Genomic DNA, 9,734 nt, shown 5'->3' on the forward strand with positions numbered 1-9,734 from the left:
ACGTCCTGGTGAAAGGAAAATATTTTTTTTGTTATTGTTACTTAAAGTTTTTGATTGCCTAACATGGCGGGGATGCAATTAACCCCTTAACCCCCAAGGGTGGTTTGCACGTTCATGACTGGGCCAATTTTTACAATTCTGACCACTGTCCCTTTATGAAGTAATAACTCTGAAAACACTTCCATGGATCCTGGTGATTCTGACATTGTTTTCTCGTGACATATTATACTTCATGTTAGTGGTAAAATTTCATTCAAATAACTTGCGTTTATTTGTGAAAAAAACGGAAAGTTGGCGAAAATTTTTAAAATTTCGCAATTTTCCAACTTTGAATTTTTATGCCCTTAAATCACAAAGATATGGCACACAAAAAACTTAATAAGTAACATTTCGCACATGTTTACTTTACATCAGCACAATTTTGGAGCCAACACTTTTTTTTGTTAGGACGTTATAAGGGTTAAAAGTTGACCAGCGATTTCTCATTTTTGCAACACCATTTTATTTTTACGGACCACATCACATTTGAAGCCATTTTGAGGGGTCTATATGATAGAAAATACCCAAACGTGACACCATTCTAAAAACTTCACCCCGTAAGGTGCTCAAAACCACATTCAAGAAGTTTATTAACCCTTCAGGTGCGTCACAGGAATTTTTTGAATATTTAAAAAAAAAAATGAACATTTAACTTTTTTTCACAAAAAAAATACTTCAGGTTCAATATTTTTTATTTTACCAAGGGTAACAGGAGAAATTGGACTGCAAAAGTTATTGTGCAGTTTGTCCTGAGTACGCTGATACCTGATATGTGTGGGGGAACCACTGTTTAGGCGCATGGCTGAGCTCAGAAGGGAAGGAGCGGTGTTTGACTTTTTCAATGCAAAATTGGCTGGAATTCAGATCGGACGCCATGTCACGTTTGGAGAGTCCCTGATGTACCTAAACAGTGGAAACCCCCCACAATTGACACCATTTTGGAAACTAGACCCCCTAAGGAACTTATCTAGATGTGTGGTGAGCACTTTGAACTCCCAAGTGCTTCACAGAAGTTTATAACGCCCGGGCGCGAAAATAGCAAAATCATTTTTTTCCACATTTTTGCCCCCAATTTTTTATTTTTCTAAGGGTAACAGGAGAAATTGGACCCCAAAAGTAGTTTTGCAATTTGTCCTGAGTAGGCTGATACCCTATATGTGGGGGTAAAACACTGTTTGGGCGCATGGTAGAGCTTGGAAGGGAAGGAGCACCATTTGACTTTTTCAAAGCAGAATTGGCTGGAATTGAGATCAGACGCCATGTTGCATTTGGAGAGCACCTGATGTGCTCAAACAGTGGAAACCCCCCAATTAAAACTCCAACCCTAAGCCCAACACACCCCTAACCCTAATCTCAGCCCTAATCTCAGCCCTAACTCTAGCCCTAGCCCTATCCCTAATGGGAAAATGGAAATAAATACATTTTCTTTTAATTTTATTATTTTTCCCTAACTAAGGGGGTGATAACGAGGGGTTTGATTTACTATTTATGGCGGTTTTTATTTTTGGCAACTGTCATACGCTAAAAGACGCATTTTATTGTAAAAATAGTTTTTGCATCACCACATATTGAGGGCTATAATTTTTCCATATTTTGACCCACCGAGTCATGTGAGGTCTTACTTTTTGCAGGACGAGCTGACGTTTTTATTGGTGTAATGTTCGTGCACGTGACATTTTTTGATCGCTTTTTATTCTAATTTTTGGGACGAAGAATGAACAAAAACCAGCGTTTCATGAATTTCTTTTGGGGGTGCGTTTACATCGTTCCGCCTGCGGTAAAATTGAATAAAGCGGTTTTATTCTTCGGGTCAGTACGGTTACAGCGATACCTCATATATGTCGCTTATTTATGTTTTGGCGCTTTTATGCAATGAAAACAATTTTATATAAAAAATAATTATTTTTGCATTGCATTATTCTGCGAGCTATAACTTTTTTATTGTTTTGCTGATGATGCTGTGTGGCAGCTCGTGTTTTGCGGGGCAAGATGACGTTTTCAGCGGTACCATGGATATTTATATGCGCCTTTTTGATCGCGCGTTATTGCACTTTTTGTTCGGCGGTATGATAATAAATCATTATTTTTTGCTTCGTTTTTTATTTTTTAAGGGGTTCGCTAAAGGGGTTAACTAATGGGACAGTTTTATAGGGCGGGTCGTTACGGACGTGGCGATACCAAATATGTGTACTTGTATTGTTTGTTTTTTTATTAACAAAAAATGAATTTATTAGGGAATTTTTTTTTTTTTTATTTATTTAGCGATTTTTAAAAAATTATTTTTACACTTTTTTTTTTTAACTTTATTACATTGTCCCAGGTGGGACATCACTGTCCTGTGACAGATCGCTGATCTGTCACATCACAGATCACTTACCCCATGGCACGGTCTCTGCAGCCCCCAGCTTCTCCACGGTCTCCCTTCCTGCCTTCAGCGGTCACGTGGTACCGCTCATTAAACTCAAGAATATTTATCTTATGGGGGCATAATCTATGGAGTATCTTATGGGGGAATAATCTATGGAACATCTTATGAGGGCATAATCTATGGAGCATCTTATGGGGCCATAACCTTTATGGAGCATTATATGGGGCATTGTTATAAGCTCATTTTCTGCTCCACCAGCTGGGAGTTCTCCTTCCGTTCTCCCTCTGGTGGTGACAGGAGGTAGTGAGGTTGGTTTAATTGGTAATGGTCTGCCACCTGCTGAGGAGGATAATGATTGGATCTCTGGAGTATCAGACTGGATATAAGACAGTCGACGCCCTATCCTGGTGCTGGTGATTCAGTCTGCTTCTCAGGTCTTGGACTTCAGCTGTGCTCCAGTCTTCTCAAGTTAAGTTTGTTTTTGCTTATGTTCACACTTACTCTTGTTGGTCAACTCAGTTTTTGTGTGGTTAGCCAGCCCAGCTGGGCTGTGCTGAATTTCCACTCTTATTTATCTGTATTTGCCAATTTGCCTTTTTGTCCTTTATTAGATTGGCCTCTTTTTTGCTCTGTCTCAGAATATTTCAGAGTGCTGATATAGTGGGAGAAGTCTAGTGACTTCAGGGTTAATTTTGTTATCAGAAGTGTTGGACATTATTTTGGGTAGGGTTTTTTGGCAGATTGCAGACAGTTTCTTTCCTTTCCTGTCCTTTCAAGTTAGTTTGGCCCCATCGTTTGCTCAGCCTATTTTTCTGCCTTTGTTTGTGTTTTCATCTTGCTTCACCGTCAATACATGTGGGGGGGCTGTCTTTCCTTTGTGGTCTGCTCTGGGGAAGTTAGTTTTCCTCTTTTCTTACTTTAGGCTTATTTAGCTCTCCGGTTGTGACGAGGCGTCCAGGACCATCGTAGGCACACTCCACGACTACTGCTAGTTGTGTGTTAAGATCAGGGATCTGCAATCTGCATAGTTACCAACCTCTCTGGTTTTCTCAGACTTAGCATGTGTTGCTTTTTTCTCCTCGGTGACCCATTCATAACAGGGCATATTATTCTATGGAGCATCTTATGGGGGCATTATTAACTTTTGTGCAGCATTATATGGGGTGTATTTTGCATGGAGCATCATATGAGGCCATCATGAACTGTATGGGGGCATATTCTATGGGGCAGCATATGATGGCATAGTCTATGGAGCAGCATATAGGGGCATAGTCTATGGAGCCGCATATGGGGGCATAGTCTATGGAGCATTTTATGGGGGCATAATCTATGGAGCATTTTATGGGGGCATAATCTATGGAGCATATTATGAAGGCAAAATCTATGGAGCATCTTATGGCGCCATAACCTTTATGGAGCATTATATGGGGCATATTATTCTATGGAGCATCTTATGGGGGCATTATTAATCTTTGTGCAGCATTATATGGGGTGTATTTTGTATGGGGCATCATAGAGCCCATCATGAACTGTACGGAGCATTATATGGGGCTCCTGATTCAATGTGGATATTCAAAAACATTTAAGCTACGGATGTCTCAATTTATTTTACTTTTATTGGTATCTATTTTTATTTTTTGAAATTTACCAGTAGCTGCTGCATTTTCCACCCTAGGCTTATGCGTGAGTCAATAAGTTTTCCTATTTTTTTGTGGCAAAATTAGGGGGGTTGGATTATACATGGGTCGGCTTATACATGAGTATATACTGCGATTATTAAAATATGGTGACAAAAAAAGTTTATTTTTAATGTAAATTTTTGGGCAAACATCCAGAAAAATAAAGAAAAATTATTTTGAAATTGTCGTGATCGTATTAACTCAGAGAATAAAGATGACATGAACAAAATATAGAATTGATTCCACCCAGTGGGTACAGAAAAAAAATATAAAAAAGTTGCATGTACCACAGAATGGCACCAATGTAAACTACAGCTAGTAGTGCAAACGATAAGACTATGTGCACACGCTGCGGATTCACCCGTGGATTTGTATCTGTGGATCCGCAGGTAAAACCGCAGGTAAAATGACCTGGGGTTTTACCTGCAGATTTGCCTGCGGTTTTCCCCTGCGGTTTGACACCTGGACAATGGAATAGGTGGCAAACCGCAACGGAATCCACAGATTCAAAACCGCAGCTTTTCCACAGCTGAAAAACCGCAGCATGTGCACTGCGGATTTCAAGTCACAGACTTACATTGTACTGTACACTGTCTGCAGAACTGCTGCGGATCCACAGAGGTCAAATCCATAGCGGATCAGCAGCAGAATCCGCAGCGTGTGCACATAGCCTAAGCCCTCGTACAGCTCAGCTGTCGGAAAACCGTGAAATTATAGGTCTCACAATTTGATGACCCAAAATCAAAAGAATTTTTTTTTTCCATTGAGCATATTAATTGTACAAAAGTAAGCTATATAAATTTGGTATTTCCATATTTGATCTATCCAAAACAACCTGCTTACATTCCTCCCTGGGAAAAAATGCCTTCACTTTTACTAAAAACTTTATCACTCCTGGAACAAGCCAATAAAGGTGAAAACTGTCTGTGATACTACGGGGATAAGGTTTGTGGGTTCTGCTATTTTTGTCCTGTAAAAGTAAAGGGGACCGTTCTGTGTCAGGACAGGGGGAGGTTGTGGACAACATGAATGCTTCAGTCAGGACGTTGCTTATGACAAGTTTCACCCCTTAATGACGAATGACGGGTATAGCACGTCATGCTCTGGTGTCATCCGCATCACGCCGTGCTATATCCGTCATGGATTTAACCTGTCCTGTGTGTAAACAGACTAACCACAACATGCGATCGGCGAGAGGAGCAGAAACATCATCACTTCTCTCTCAATCACTGCCAAGAGCTCGGCTTAGCTGACAGCTGAGCTTCTGTGGTAATAGCCATGGCCGTGCCGCCATTGTTCCTAGCTGATTAACTCTTTAGATGCAACGATTGATGGTGACTGCAGGATTTAGAAGGCCGTGACAGGGAGTGGGCTCCCTCTCTCACACCTATCAGCACTCCTGCAAAGCAATCATAAGGAGTCATTAGTTGTCACGGCACATAGAGGTCAAACAATTACCTCCTGATCTGCCAGGTACGGTGGCCTGTTAGACCCAGCCTTAGGCCGGCGTCACACTAGAGAGGAATACGGACGAGTGAGAGGCGATAAAAAACGCATTGCCCACAGACCAATGATTCTCTATGGGACAGCTCCCACCAGCCGAATATTTCTCTCGTATTTTCTACGCTCCGTGTCAGTCGCAGAATGCTGTGATTGTCAGCGTACTATGACCGTAGTACACCAATGCAAGTCTATGGGTGCGCAAAAAAAAAAAAATCGCGTTACACACGGACCACCCGTGTGACTGGCGAGAAATACGCAAGACTTTTCCTGGTCACAGGAAATGGGCCAATCCATCATCAGGAAGCATAGACATGCAAATTAGCTCAAATAGCGCTCCAAACATCCAGGAAGTACGCCTCCACGGAGTCCTGCAGCGTCATGTCTGGCCACATTAATGTGGAGCTCCTAACTGTGTTGGTACAGGAAAGACCCGAACGTTGGGACCAACGGGATGCCCATTATTCTGACCGGGGCCGCAAAGAGGCGGCATGGAGGTGCATCTGTGTGCACATGTTCCCAGACTATGCCCAACGGCCACGTGAGGAGCAACAACACATTCGTAAGTAAATGTCATTTTTACCAATCAGCTTAAAGTCCAGAACTGAGCTTTTTTAAATGTAGCCCCTACAATCCTAGACTGTGCATGTAGGTATCCTGTATAGTAAAGAAAAATATACATCAAAACCACCCCCTACTAGGCCACGTGACTACGTGAAATGTTAGGAATATTGCTTGGCACAATTCCCAAAGGTCACAGTCCCTTTTCACTTCACATTGCAGTTGAGGATGTGATGACGCTGGCGCAGCATCCGCGACCAGTACCGGCAGGAAAGACAGCAGAGGGCCAGGAGTGGGTCAGCAGCAACGACCAAGCGGAAATACATCTATTTTGACCGCTTGGCATTTTTGGCACCCAGTATGGATCTCAGACTGTAAGTACAGACATCACACCACATGACACATATGCTTTTTAGTGTCAGAGCTACATTTGTTTTTTTGTACATTTCCTAACAGAACTCAGTCCAACCTCACAGAGAGGGAGACAGGGTCGGATACTGAGCCCATTATAGACCCGGACGTGGATGTGAAGAGGTGGCTGGCCCATCTTCTGACCAGAGCTTTTACAACCCCCATGCTCCACCAGCATCAGGCCCAGCATCAGGTTCTGCACCTGGTCCAGACCCAGCAGAGCCACCAGCAGCCAGCAACTTAGGCTACTTTCACATTAGCGTCGTGCGACGCATGTCGCAATGCGTTGTTTTAGGGAAAAAACGCATCCTGCAAAGTTGCCCACAGGATGCGTTTTTTCTCCATTGACTTACATTAGCGACGCACTGCCACACGTCGCATCCGTCGTGCGACGGATGCGTCGTGTTTTGGCAGCCGCGCCGCAAAAAAAAGTTACATGGAATGTTTTTTGTGCGTCGTCTCCATTTTCGACAGCGCATGCACGGGCGAAACTCCGCCCCCTCCTCCCAGGACATTACAATGGGGCAGCGGATGCGATGAAAAACTGCATCCGCTGCCCCCGTTGTGCACGCCTTGCACAGCGTGTGACGGTACGTCGCCCCAACGCAGGGCAACAGCCGTCGCACAAAGCTAATGTGAAAGTAGCCTTAGAAGACCCTGGCAACAGCAGCAGCCCTACTGGCCGTGTTGAGGGGTCCCCCCAGCCTGCAGCCGTAGGCCGCCATGGGGACAGAAAAGTGACAACACTGCCTCTGATACCCGGAGGCATGTAGACACAGGTGTCCTAATTTACCTGTCCAGGGCTGCCCAGGATGAGGGTGGAGAGGCATATTCCCGTAGCCTGGCCCAGTACCTCCGTCCCCTACCCCGTGAGGTGAGGCTACGTGTGTGCGGATCCATTCAGATCCTAATTGATGCATGCACACACCCCAATGACCCATATGAGTTGTTTGAGTATCTTGAGAGGTGGCAGCTCTCAACCTGTAACCGTCTCCGCCTTGTTTGACAACCAGCTGTGCATGCTCAATTAGGATGAGTGTCCGCCTGCACGTTTGCCTACACCTCCACCCATTCCCCTACCCAAAACCAACCTTGGCCACAACAGGGCCAAATGGCAGCCTATAACCAACCTGCCCACTTGTACAGACCTGGTGTTGGAGGCTGGCCCCAACCTGGGTTTGGACGACATGGTCATATTGGGGGGTATGATGGACGTGGCTACAATCAGCCACAGGATTATAATCGACAGTATCCTTATGGTCTCTTTGGTGCGCAGCTGCAGGAACATGGCCACATCTTCCCACAGGGCCAAGATCATCCACCCCAACAGGGTGATGGTCAAGCTGGGCACCCCAACACCCAACAAAGAGATGAAGGCCTCCCGCCATCACCTCCGCCAAGCTACCAGCAGTTATACAACAGCTAATTGTTTTGTACATTTTTTTTGTTGATATTTATAATTTCTTGTTACCTCTTTGTGTGTCAAAAAATGACAATGTTATATACAGAAAAGGCTAAATGGCCTGGACAATTTCTGCTATATGACAAAAATATGGTACACCGTATTGTAAGCTATTTTTTTAATTTATAAAACCTTTGAAATTGCATCTTTGGCCTTCTTCCTGAATTATTTCAGGCATACGAATAAGTAAGTCAACTTTATCACATATAAACAGACAACACAAATCATAGAACACCAAACAAAAAAAAATTATATACACATAAGAACATCACAACATAGATACAGCCTGATCTTGCCAGGTAGTAGAACCATGAGGTGAAACAAAATACTGGGTGGATATAAGGCACCACTTCTTGATTTGAGCCTGGCAGCTGACATGGTGGTGGTAGGTCCAACAGGTTATTGCGCAGCCGTTTTTTCTAACATATTATACAAGTCGCTTCTCAGCACAAAAGAATTTTGCAAATCCTGTATTATACTCCAGAGCTGCACTCACTATTCTGCTGGTTGAGTAACTGTGTGCAGGATGCAAGTATCAGTACAGGATAAGTAATGTAATGTACATAGTGACTCCAGCAGCAGAATAGTGAGTGCAGCTCTGGGGTATAATACAGGATGTAACTCAGGATCAGTAATGTAATGTGTGTACATAGTGACTCCAGCAGCAGAATAGTGAGTGCAGCTCTGGGCTATAATACAGGATGCAACTCAGGATCAGTAATGTAATGTGTGTACATAGTGACTCCAGCAGCAGAATAGTGAGTGAAGCTCTGGAGTATAATACAGGATGTAACTCAGGATCAGTAATGTAATGTATGTACATATTGACTCCAGCAGAATAGTGAGTGAAGCTCTGGAGTATAATACAGGATGTAACTCAGGATCAGTAATGTAATGTATGTACATATTGACTCCAGCAGAATAGTGAGTGCAGCTCTGGGGTATAAGGGTATGTGCACACGCTGCGGATTCTGCTGCAATCGGCAGCAGATTTGGCCCTGCGGATCCGCAGCAGTTCCACAGGCATTGACAGTGCCATGTTAGCCAATGGGATTTCAAATCCGCAGTGCACATGCTGTGGATTTTTCCGCGTGGATTTGCTGCGGTTTTAAATCCACAGCATGTCAATTCTTTCTGCGGATTCCACAGTGGTTTAACACCTGTTCCATTGTCCAGGTGTCAAACCGCAGGAGAAAACCGCTGGCAAATCCGCAGGAAAACCACAGGTCACTTTACCTGCAAATCCGTGTGGAAAAATCCGCAGGTGGATCCGCAGCGTGTGCACTCACCCTAATACAGGATGGATGTAATGCAGGATCAGTAATGTATGTACACAGTGACTGCATTAGCAGAATAGTGAGTGCAGCTCTGGAGTATAATACAGGATGTAACTCAGGATCAGTAATGTAATGTATGTACACAGTGTCTGCACCAGCAGAATAGTGAGTGCAGCTCTGGAGTATAATACAGGATAAGTAATGTATTTAGCATTCATTCAGCCCTGTTTATAATGAGTTATCCTTTGGTTCTTACCCTGTTAAATTGCAAACAGTTTGTAAAAACAAGCAATTTACCTGGACATGACAAGCTTCAGTCCCCCTGTGCTCCTCCGACGCTGCAGAGGGAAAGCGGTCTCCACTACTAGCATGGGAAAGTGCGGCGCTCAGGTTGCTGGTCTGATCGATCAATCAGGAGTGCACCTACCCCACAGAGA

This window comes from Dendrobates tinctorius, unplaced genomic scaffold, assembly GCF_039654945.1.
Source record: "Dendrobates tinctorius isolate UK_male_01 unplaced genomic scaffold, ASM3965494v1 ptg000059l, whole genome shotgun sequence".
Classification (NCBI taxonomy): domain Eukaryota; kingdom Metazoa; phylum Chordata; class Amphibia; order Anura; family Dendrobatidae; genus Dendrobates; species Dendrobates tinctorius.